We start from the raw sequence: 12,454 nt of genomic DNA on the forward strand, positions 1-12,454 counted from the left end.
GTAATGCTCTATAAATTGCGTAACATTCCGCCGAAAAAATTGACGCGTCGGAAGGTAGTTTAAATTGTCTAATTATATTCGTGGACGGGATATAAAATGCAGAACCGACATCGGTATCGTCTTTTGATCCGTCCGTATATATTAATGTAGCCTCCGGCCATCTTTCTTGATAATTTCCATGTGCCCCACGGTCGACGTAATGGAGATCTAGGTTTGGCTCTATGGGGATAATTAGTTGATATATAAGTGGGTGATCGTGAGTAAAGGACAGCTGGTATGCCTCGGTATCTATAAAATAACAGTATAAGAAAAAATATCGGGGGTTTGAGTGATCGATGCTCTTTGCGATCTCCCATTGTCGTTGGATGGCGAATTCTCTATTGAAAGGGTGTGGGTGAGTATCCCATATTTTAAGTAAAAATTTTACTGGGAGTTTTTTTCGTCTTTGTGTGAGTGATTGTTCATTGCTCTCGAGATATACACTCACATTAGGACTGGAAGGCATTAGTCCGAGACAAGTACGTAATGTCTGTCTTTGCAATATATCTAATATATCAATATATATTCGCCCCGCCATATACTGGGGCTGCGTAATCGTATAGTGAACGAAAGCAATTTTTATAAAATAGTAACATGTGGTATGGATGACTCCCCTACTTAGTGGTGGCTATACTTCGTAATATGTTAATAATTTTTTCCCCTTTGCTTTGAGGTATGCTATGTGAGGTCTCCACGTTAATTTTCTGTCAAAAACAACTCCGAGATATTTATAGGATTCTACAAGAGGTATGTTTTGTATACGTGAGATATTGTTGGGATAGGTAAGGGATTGTCGAGAATTGAAAATTATTATGTTAGATTTGGGGGGTGAAAAAGTTAGTCCTATACTCCAGAGATTATCCCGAAGTACTGTGATAACTCGGTTTAGAGCCAGGATGCCTTGAGTGGCGTCCGATGTTTGTTTATAACAGCATAAATCATCTGCGTATTGTAATATTTTAAAATCCGCGAGATCTAAGTGGTGGATGTGTTGAGTATATATGTTGAAAAGTAAGGGACTGTGGGATTCCGGTTCGAACTTTGCGGGTCCCGTCTACTCGATCGTCGAACCAAAAGACAAGATTTCGTTCATTATATAAGTTCCATATGATATTAACCACCGAAGGGTGGATCTGTAATTTTTCTAAGACATTGCAGAGTATTGGTATATGAACAGAATCGTATGCTTTCTCTATATCTGTGAACAGGCTAAAACAATAATCTTTAGGTATCTGACTATTTTGAATTGCTACAGTTAGTGTGGATACGGCATATTGACTGCCATAATTGATCCGGAATCCCATTAGTGTTGGGGGGAAAAACTGTTGTTTTTCTAGGGCCCAGTTTATTCGATATTGTAAGATTTTTTCAAGAACTTTAGTTATTACCGGAATTAAGACAATGGGGCGATACGAGTGTGCGTTGTTACGGAGTTTGGATGGTTTGAGGATAGGAATTACGATATGGTTGTTCCAAGTTGATGGGATAATACCTGTATGGTATATTTCATTGTATATTCTGACATGGCGGCCGTGATCGTGTCGATGAGATTATCGTAAGCTACATGGATATTTCGGAATGATAAGATTGGTATATATATCCGTGAAAACGTGTCTTTGAACGCCTCCCACTTAATGGAAACCTTAGTCCATCTCCTCACTGGGGGAGTCTGCCTGTTTGCCAAACTTGGGTGTCGGGACGGAGAATGACGTCTGATTAATAAAATGGGTGCGTGATCGCTGCCCCGTAAGTCTTCTTCTTTATCCCACGAGAACTGGGTGAATATTTCCGGAGACGTTATCGTCAGATCGATGCAAGAGGAGTACTTCCCGTTTAGAGGGAAGTGGGTGGGGGTTCCATCATTACTGATGATGAGATTGTTCTCGGTAATCCATGTATCTAATACTTTACCGAGTCTTTCATCATGTGGGTTTCCCCACGTTGAATGATGCCCGTTAAAGTCACCTAGGAAGGCAATAGGTCCCGGAACGTGTTGTCTCAGTTCTTGGAGGTCCCTTGAGCTTATGCGTTGGGATTTGGGATAGGAAGGGATGTATATCGATATTACCGTGAAAGTTCAGAGGAATATGGAAGCGCGAATGGCTACAATTGCTGCTTGAAATTCTTGTACTAGTCTTATGCCATTCGGAATCGGTACCTCGGTATGTTGTATTTGTTCATGTACAAATATGGTGGTTGGGGTACCGTATAAATTATAATGCGCGAGGCGATATTTTTCATGTTTGGTACCTTTAACTTCCTGTAAACAGAGAATTTGGGGTTGATATTCGGCAATTAAGTCTATCAGTTCCAATTTTCTTGCAGAAAATCTATTGACATTCCATTGAACGATTATTTCCATTTCCGGTATCTATTGGAAACCTGGTTCTGTCAAGGTGTGGCTTCTAGGATCGCCAGAAGGTTGGATGTTAAGGCTTGGATTTGATGTATTAGTTGAATTCGACGGTGTTTGTTTGTTGTGTCCCGCACTGCGTCCCACAGATTGGGAATTATTGCTAATATCGAGTTATAAATTTGAGTTTGTTCCCTTGTTATTTGTGCTGAGGTTGAGGTTTGGGAGGACACTTTTGTGGTTAACCGAACTGGAGTGGATCGATGATGTATCGGCAATTGTGGGGGCATTGGGAAACGCCCATTTCCCCACAAGCAAGGATGCACAAATATCTTCCTCTGTGGCTGAGCTACTAGATGAATAGTTGCTGGTTTGGTTGCGCATAGGATTATGCGGTTTCTTGTTCCGTGGTTTGTGGTGCGGGTCATATTCTGATTGTACGATGTTAGTTAGGGGTTCAGGCGTATGGGCTGGAGGGGCGAGGATAGCTTGTCGGATAGCTTGGGTAAGGCAGGTTTCGCAGGGGTGTTAGGGGTCGGGGTTTTTAAGAACGGGTATGCCGGGGGGTCGTGTAACGAGTGCAGCACTTCTGCTTTAGTTAATGGCGCAATGTATGTTCCTTGAATTCTGTGCTTAGCCTCAAAAAATGAGATGTTGTCGATCGCCATACGGTTTTGAATGTCAGTTGCTTCTTGCCATTTCGTACAGGTTTTATATTTGGCGGAATGGGTCTGTTTGCAGTTAATGCATCTGGGACCTGTGAGACATGATCCTTCATGCCGGTCCGACCCACAATGTCCACAAATTGCTCGAGATCTGCATTGGGCCGCTGTGTGGTTATAACACAGGTAATTTTTGCATTGTAAAACAGGGCGAATTCGGGGTTTCACCTCTGATTTCGCGATTCAAGATGACAAATTCTGGGAGTCGAGTGCCGCTGACGGTGACACAGATAACTCTGGCATCTTCGAGATGGAAGGATCCATCGTCCTTCCAGATCTTCTTTTTTTGTCGTGTCACACTCAGTATCCGAATTGGACCCGAGTCCAAGCCGTCGATGATGTCGTCTTCTGTGATATTCAATGCCACACCAAAAATCAGCCCTTCCCTTTGGATAAGTGAGAGGGGTACGCGAGCAGTAACCGCCAGCTTCACGAGAGTGGTTGTATTCTCAACAAAGTGATTGGCATCCTGGCCCGAGTGAAAAGTGACACGTACGCGGTATTTCCCGCACTCTTCGACAAGTTCCACCGGGATGTCGTTTTTCCTAAAAAAAATTCCTAGACTTCCTCCATTCAAATGGGTAATGTGCTGGGCATGTGGAGTGCCTTCTAGGAGGACCACGTACGGTCCTGGGTGGTCAGTGGGGTAAGTATGTTGTGACGCAATTATATCCGCAGTTTTGCGGGATTTGACGTTAGTTACACTCTCGCGTTCAACAGAACTTGAGTCGCAAAGCCTTTTCCCAGTACCCTTTTCGTGACAGTCTGGAATATGGATATCATCGCAAAAAGAAGCACCAGGGTTATCCCCGAGCTGAGCATTGGGCTCTAAATCCATGAAATGGTTTGATTCGGTCATGTTAGATGGGGTATTAATACACTGTTTAGAAAGTCTGCGATGGTGGGAGAGAGTAGTTTTCGCCCTCGAGGGGCGTTGTCTATTTCTCCGAATCTGCGGTATGGTGTAGCTGTCCTTATAAAGTCTACTCAGGAATGATAACACTTACAAGAAAGTCCGGGTCCACTTATTCGGCAGATCGTACTCACTATTCATGAGGTATGGGAATAGACTTCCAGCACCTATCGTGGTTCGCGAGCGACTTCCAGCCTCACAGGTTTGTATTGTATCGTCAATTTGTGACAGTTCGGTCACTCGTCTTCATTTGTTCTTAAGATTTGTAACACGCTCTGTCATTGGTTAGCAGACGAATTACGTGGCAGTAGCAAATCTGAAGCTCATTCTTGCTGCTGCCACGCGCGTGGCAGCAGACTTGGCCAACAAAAAAGTTAGGTAGTGTCTGCTGCCACGTTCCTTTTCTGCTGGAGCCTCAAAAGAGACGTGGCAGCAAACTCGGTCTTGTTTTATCGTGATTTCATCATTCTATGTATGCAATTACGTCTGTAACACGTACTGTGAAGTTGTAGCGATTACTTTCACATAAATGTTTTAAGATTAGGTCCCTTAGCATTCTTCTAATAATAAACCTAAATGCTCTCGTAGTTAGGTTCCGATCCGTTAGCATTAAAATACGTAATATCGCTAAATGCTTTCTAAAGAAAAAGGTTCTAAATTACCTGTACATTTATTCCCAATAATCATAAACTTGCATTTTTCTCGTCTTCATCTGTTCTTAAAATTTGTAACATCCTTTTATCAGACAAATTACGTGGCAGGAGCAAATTTGACGCTTATTCTTACTGCTGACACGTGCACGGCAGCAGACTCGTCCAAAAAGTTATCACAGATTATAAAATATCAAACACCAAAATGTGTTTTAAACACTTCTAAAAAAACATGTTTAAAACACATTGTTTAAAACTTTTAAAATATTTGTAAAAAAACAGCGTGTTTTAAACGTTTAAAACAAAGTAACCAATAAGTTGCTGACCAAGGCAGTTTATTAAGGTAAAAACACTTAACACGTAACGTTTCGACCCTGTATCAGGGTCTTCCTCAGACGAAGAACTAAATTAGTTCTTCGTCTGAGGAAGACCCTGATACAGGGTCGAAACGTTACGTGTTAAGTGTTTTTACCTTAATAAACTGCCTTGGTCAGCAACTTATTGGTTTCAATATGAAAACAAGGCTTAATTATATTACAATAAAACAAAGTGTTTTAAACATGCCAACCCTGGATACAAAGCATGCAGTGAAAATAACTATTCTATGGTCAAATGTACAATATCAACATATTAATGGTATTTATATCAACAAACAGGTATTTCTACTTTCGAGTTTTTCTACAAGAAAGTATCTGCGCTTGCACCTCATAACAGCATTTCCCCAACATGGAATTTACTAACATCGTAACTCCAAACAAAAATGATGATACGGTAAAAGGTGAAGAAAAAATTAGTGTCAGTGTCACGGACAGGCCTCTGAAAAGGAATATAAAAAAAACAATCAAACTAAGGGACTCTTTTTTATGGTAAGTGAGAGTCGGGTAGTGGACAATCCAATTCATAATTATGATGCGAGATTAATCCACGAAAATATTCAAACACGATTATTACGGCAAGCCAAGTTAGGGATACCACCTTGTAATGGAAATGATATCTTACTACTGCATCTGAACATTAGATCCATTAGAAATAAATTAGATGAACTAGAAATATTAATGGGGTGAATAAATAACTGTATTTTAAGCATAAACGAACACTGGCTACGGGATGAAGAATTGCAAATATATGTACCTCCAGGTTTCAGGTTAATTACTGGCTATTGCAGATCAAATATGAATCATGGTGGTGTATCACTATATATCAGCGACAACCTAGATACAAGCTTTAAAATCTTAGATGTTAGTCAGTTTTGCATAGAATGGTGTTTTGAAGTGGCTGCTATGTCACTGCCAAATTTAAGAACAATTGTTATCTCAGTATACAGAGCACCTGAAAGTAATGTAGAATTTTTTTATCGAGTGTGTGTTAAAATATTATTTCGTACCTAGACAAAAACTTTAACAAACATAAAATAATTATTCTTGGAGACATCAATTTTGACATTCGAAACAGTACCCCTAAGCAAATACATCTTCTAAATATTTTAAAATCTTTCAACTATTACTGCGCAAACAATAGGCCAACAAGACTAGACTCTTGTCTAGATAACATTTTAACAAACCTAGATAAATACTGCTATGAGATAGGGATATTCAATACATTTGATTTAACGGACCACAAAGGCTAATGGTTAAAATTGAACAATAATATACCTCTGAATACTATACATAAACAAATTAAATCTGTTAGACTAATTAATGATAACAGGCTGAATATACTAAGAAACAAATTAAAAGACGTTGATTGGATTCATTTAATTTTCTCAAATGCAAATGTCGATGCATTATTTGAGAAATTTATGAGCACCATCTCTGATATATGTAACGACTGCTGTCCTAGAGTCCAAAAAAAGGAGAAACCAATTAAAGCTAAACGCGAACAAGACACTTAGGTCAATGGTATAATCCACACTTGAGTAAATTAAAAATCTTGCTTATGATGTATTATAATGGATTTAAAAATGGTAACGCAGATAAGAACAGATATATCAAATTAAGAAATATTTACAGATCAGAAATTAGAAAAGCTAAATGCACAGCAAATGATAAATTTATTAATAACTCCAATAATAAATGCAAAGCAGCTTGGAATGTCATTAAGGCAGAATTAGGCAGAGGGAAACCCAGAAGAAAAGAAAATGTTCCGATTACTCCAAGCGAATTTAATGATTTCTTTGTCAGGGTAGGTAACAAATTGGATACAAACCACAATTCTATGAATCAATTTGATTATGAATATAATAATCTCATGTCACAAAACATCGCTAACATTTTGACTGACTTCCGGTGGCATGAGACCCAACCTGCTGATATTTCAAAAGCAGCACAAAAACTAAATAATTCAAAATCGGAAGACTTTTATGGAATGTCGAACTTTATTTTAAAAAGAATCATTGATATTCTACAGTACCCACTTTGCATTCTCATAAACTGGATGATGTATTGTGGGCACTTTCCTTCCTGCCTCAAGCTCTTGGTTGTCATACCCGTGTATAAAAAGGGTGATAAATCGAGCTCCGACAATTACCGTCCTATATCACTTGTTCCCATTGTCTCAAAAATTATAGAACACTGTTTATATAATCAACTCGATAGCTATTTCACAAATAATAATTTATATACAAGTGCACAATATGGTTTCAGAGCCCATTTATCCACTGTGAAAGCGAATGAAACCATTGTTTCCACAGTGTTAGATGCATTTGAATCCAAACTTTCTGTAAGTGCAACACTTATCGACCTGAGTAAAGCCTTTGACTCTGTTTCCCATCAAATATTAATAAAAAAATTACACTTCTATGGCATCAAAGAAACTGAACTTGCTCTAATAAAATCCTACTTATCAAATAGACAACAAATGGTCACTGTAGACAACATAAAATCAGAATTCTTAAATATAAAAAATGGAGTTCCACAAGGTTCTGTCCTCGGCCCATTGTTGTTCAATATTTATATAAATGACTTACCTAATATTATTCCTCATAAGACTGTTTCATATGCAGATGATACCACATTCCTTACGGTGGGCAGTGACAAATTTACAGTTGAGAAGCTTGATAAGGAAATAGAGGAAAGGTCCACTTTTTGGTTTGAAACAAATCAACTTACAATTAATGAAAATAAAACAGAGAAAATATTTTTTACATTAGAAAATGGCCATGAATGGACTTCTGTAAAACTTCTTGGTTTACACTTAGACTCCAAATTATCTTGGGAGTCGCAAACAAATCACCTATGTTCCAAACTTGCCAGGGTGGTATTTCTACTTAAAAAGCTTAGAACATGCATTAGCAAGGACTTGTTGCTGCAATCATATTATGCATATTTTCATAGCCTTCTGACTTATGGAATTCTCTTGTGGGGAAACTCATCTGGTGCTGGGGATGTATTTATCTGGCAGAAAAAAGCTTTACGAAGCATGGCAGGAGTCTTTGATCAGTCTGTTTCCTGTAAAAATCTCTTTAAAGAACTAAAGATAATGACTGTGCCAAGCTCATATATATTTACCTGTCTAGTGTATACAAAAGAAAATGTACATAATTATAACGCAAGACACACTGTGCACAGACACAATACAAGATTCTGTTACAAGCTCGACACACCATCAATCAGATTAAGTAAAACACAAAATAGTTACAAGTATTTAGGAATTAAGTTATACAACATGTTACCAGAAGCTGCTCACAGTGTCTCTCTTTTAAAAAAATTTAAAAGTGCACTTCAACCCTGGTTAAAAGAAAAGGTCTTCTACAATCTAGAAGAATTCGAAATCCATCCCAAGAATGATTTAATATTCTAGAATGTATTGTATTGTTTATTTCCTGTTTTATGAATTATTGTTATGTATATTGCCACTGCCATATTTATATTATTTCATCGTCACTAATATTATAATTGTCTTATGTCTATGTACTCTTACTTTATATATGCATATACTCTCATATTAGTATCTATAACATATTGGAGTTCCATGTAATCCCTCTCTCTATATATAATTATATATTTACATATATACAATAACAAATATGTAACCAATAACTGACGACATCTATTGCATTGTACAATGTCTAACGATGAATAAATATATTGTATTGTATTGAATTGACCATTTTTAGAAGAAAGCCAAATCTGTAGTGATTGCTTTCCTTAATTTATTTCGTAAGCATACAGAATGGATACGCAGCCATTTTCCGGATCGTAGGTCAAATCTAATCTTAAAACATTTACGTGAAAATAATCGCTACAACTTCACAGTATGTGTTACAGACGTAATTGCATACATAGCATGATGAAATCACGATAAAACAAAGACTGAGTTTGCTGCCACACGTATCTCTCAGAAAAAGAACGTGGCAACAGTCACTACCTAAAAAAAAAAATCCCGTCCCAACCAAAAATATTCTGTCCCGCACACCTCTCTCAAGCTGGCAGTTAGTTAACAGAAAGAATAACTGGACATTCAACAACCGGCCCTTAAGAATTTGAAATCCGGATTGACTCCTAAATCCGGATTCTCCGCTTTTTTTTACTATCCGGATTCCGGATTTGACCATTCTACTTTCGACCCGACGTCATATCCAGATGGGAAGATTTTTCTAAGGTAGTGTCTGCTGCCACGTTCTTTTTCTGCTGAAATCTCAAAAAAGATGCGCGTGGCAGCAGACTCGGTTTGTCTTATCGTGATTTCATCATGCTATGTATGCAATTACGTCTGTAACATATACTGTGAAGTTGTAGCGATTACTTTCACAAAAATGTTTTAAGATTATGTTCCTTAGCATTCTTCTAATAATAAACCTAAATGCTCTCGTAGTTAGGCTAGGTTCTGTTAGCATTAAAATAATATCGCTAAATGCTTTCTAAAGAAAAAGGTTCTAAATTACCTGTACATTAATTCCCACTAATCATAAACTTGCATTTCTCTCGTTTCAATCTGTTCTTAAGATTTGTAACATCCTCTTAGCAGACGAATTACGTGGCAGGAGCAAATTTGAAGCTTATTCTTACTCCTGACACATGCGTGGCAGCAGACTCGGCCTTTTTCTAATGTTGATCTGGCAACTCTCCAGTCATTTTAGCTACTGTTTTGTTTCTTCATCTCTCTTGTTTATGTTTACCTCGAACACATGGCGTTGTGTAAGGCTGGTTATTTTGTTCCCTGAAGAAAATTAGTTCCTTCAGTGGTATATATTTTGGGTGTAATGCAATTCCATGCGTATCAGTGCCAGGGGTATATGCAGAATTTTTCATCTATTTGTATTTTTGGTAACACTTTACTATACCGGAAACGGATTTCTTCAAATTTACAGGACAAAGTACTTACGCAAATCATTTTCTGTAGCGTTGTTGATATTCGGGAATGTAGTTTTGATCCATTTTAATGCGAAAGCATGTGGTTTTCTACGAAAATCTATTTCCAACACGCTATTGCTGCTGCCGCCATTTGGTCTCTGCACGAGAGCACAATTCGCTCTCGTATTGTCGGTATGTGCTAAATTGAACGTAAGGAGTGCTAATGGAACCTAACCTCGTAGGCATACCTCGTCCCCGTGATGGTTCGTGGGGCTATCGTGAATTTTTGGGCTAACGTCAATGGTTTTTGGGGCTGCCCGTGGAAGGTTTGTGGGAAATAAGGAACAACAGTAAGTACTCGTTATTGTAAGAAATAGACATTATTTTCGTTAGAAATTCATTATTACACCTGAAGAAATATTCCGCAATGCAGAATAGTACATTAGCAATGTAAAAAAATTGCGAAATAAATCATTGATAGGTGTCTCCGGTATATTAAAGTAGTACTGTGTTTTTTACAGGGGTGAAATTAGAAATGAATTCAAGCTGGAAGAGAGCGAAACCTAAAACCAAACGGGCACAAGTTCCTCTTGTTTTATTGCGATTTCATCGTGCTACGAATGCAATTTTTACATGGTTCGATTCAATTGCGATTTACGTCTGTTAACATCAGTGTCGTGCGCTGACCTTGACACTTGGTGTAGCAATCCGAGGGGTGGTTGGTGTGGGTCATAACCCTCCCAAACACACACACACACACACACACACACAGACAGACTTTAGCGCCAAGTATTTCTAAAAAAAAATGACACGTAACTCCCACCCCATTTCGAAAGTAAAAAACGATTTCATTTGACTACTAAGCTAGAGATCCCGGCTTTTACATGGGTGTCCTTTTTTGTTTGTGTGTGTGTGTATGTGTGTGTGTGTCCCTTCATCAGTTTATCATCTTCGCTATTAGCCAAAATTGGCAGTAAAGCGATGTAAAATAAACTAAATCTAACAATCAATCAATGATATGCTTTGATATTTGTTACTTAGCGTCAGTTTTTGTCACATTTGATTAATTGCGAAGATGATATAATATAATTAAGGAAGGGACAAACACAAAGAACACCCAGTAACACTTTCATATAGGTGAGACGGATTTCTTACTTTTTACTGGAGAAACTACTTACACAAATCATTTTCTGTAGCATTGTGGAAGTTTGTGAATGTAGTTTTGATCAATTTTAATGCGAATGCATGTTGTTTTCTGCAAAAATCTCTGTCCAACATGCTGTTGCTGCTGCTGCCATTTGCTTTCTGCACAAGAGCACAATGTTCCATGTGTTAGATGATGTAAGCCCCATAGTCAGTGTTTCAAACCTTGCTGTGTTTTCACTATAACATGATGTGTCGAGTACTTTTAATTTTCTTTAAATTTTTTAAACTATGCTTGCCTAACCTAACCTTACGGGAAATGGTTTATGGGGCTAACGTCAATGATTTGTGAGGCTAATGTCAATGGTTTGTGAAGCTAATGTCAATGGTTTGCGAGGTATTATCATAATTTCAAATCTGGGCACGAAAGTAGGTATTTTTCAGTGAACAAGGTTGCAATACTGCATAAATCGACAAAACACTCTCAGATCGCATGATGAACCAGTATGCTATAGCGATAATGTGTGTTACAGAATCAAAATAACGAATAACAATAAGTACTCATAAATGTAAGAAATAGATATTATTTTCATTAGAAATTAATTATTTTACCTAAAGAAATGTTCCGCAATGCAGAATAGTATATTAGCAATATAAAAACGTGTGAAATAAATAATTTATAGTCTAAAGTAGGAACTGAACCACTATGTGCTCCACTGGGTTCTGCCGGCCCTCATAGCAGAGTGGTTAGCACATCGCGCTTCGACATCAAGTGCCCCGGATTCAAATCCTGGCATAGGCATGGATATTTGTGAGTGTCCATTCATCAATTTCATCATGTCATCACTCATCCCCATCTTCGCAAGTTAGTCAAAAGTGGCACAAGAAGCAAAGTAAAAAAAAAGCAAAATAAAAAATCCACTGGTTACAGATCCAGGACCACTTGCATTCCCCTATGGAGGTCGGCCATCAACAAATATTAGAGGAAAGGGCTAACCATTCGGATACGTGGGTGTCGGCAAACTGCATTTTCCCCCAGTAATGATTTTCAATTGGTTTTTGAAACACCATCTTTGTGTATGATTAACTTTTTTTCAAAAATTTTGCATTGCTTGATTTCCCTTATTTCTCCATATCATGATCTCGTTACTGAAGGTTCCGAGTTCAAGCCCTGGCCTCTGCATGAGTGTCTCTTTGCATCCACCCTTCACCCATTTAATTTAATCAACATTCATTGTCATGACAGAAATGAGGTAAAGTGATGGCAGAGCAATGCTAACAATAAGAAAATACAAATACAAATAATTTTCTCCAAGTGCATCTGCAGGCCACTGTGAAATCTG

At 38.0% G+C, this 12,454-nt stretch overlaps 1 protein-coding gene across 4 annotated transcripts in view; it reads left to right on the forward strand.

Moving 5' to 3' along the window:
• Positions 1–12,454, forward strand: part of LOC145999494 (uncharacterized) — a 168,857-nt gene that overhangs the window by 71,947 nt on the left and 84,456 nt on the right. Inside the window, exon 1 of one of the 4 annotated variants that reach the window (XM_083136456.1) lies at positions 9,788–9,812. The exons of 2 other annotated variants lie outside the window; for them this stretch is intronic. The gene's annotated coding sequence lies outside the window, so the exon portion shown is untranslated. Of the gene's footprint in view, positions 1–9,787; positions 9,907–12,454 lie in introns of those variants that run through there. One more of the 4 variants, XM_083136457.1, reaches the window with a different exon arrangement.

The sequence above is a fragment of the Lepisma saccharinum genome, chromosome 15 (genome assembly GCF_977018435.1).
Source record: "Lepisma saccharinum chromosome 15, izLepSacc3.1, whole genome shotgun sequence".
NCBI classification, from domain to species: Eukaryota; Metazoa; Arthropoda; class Insecta; order Zygentoma; family Lepismatidae; genus Lepisma; species Lepisma saccharinum.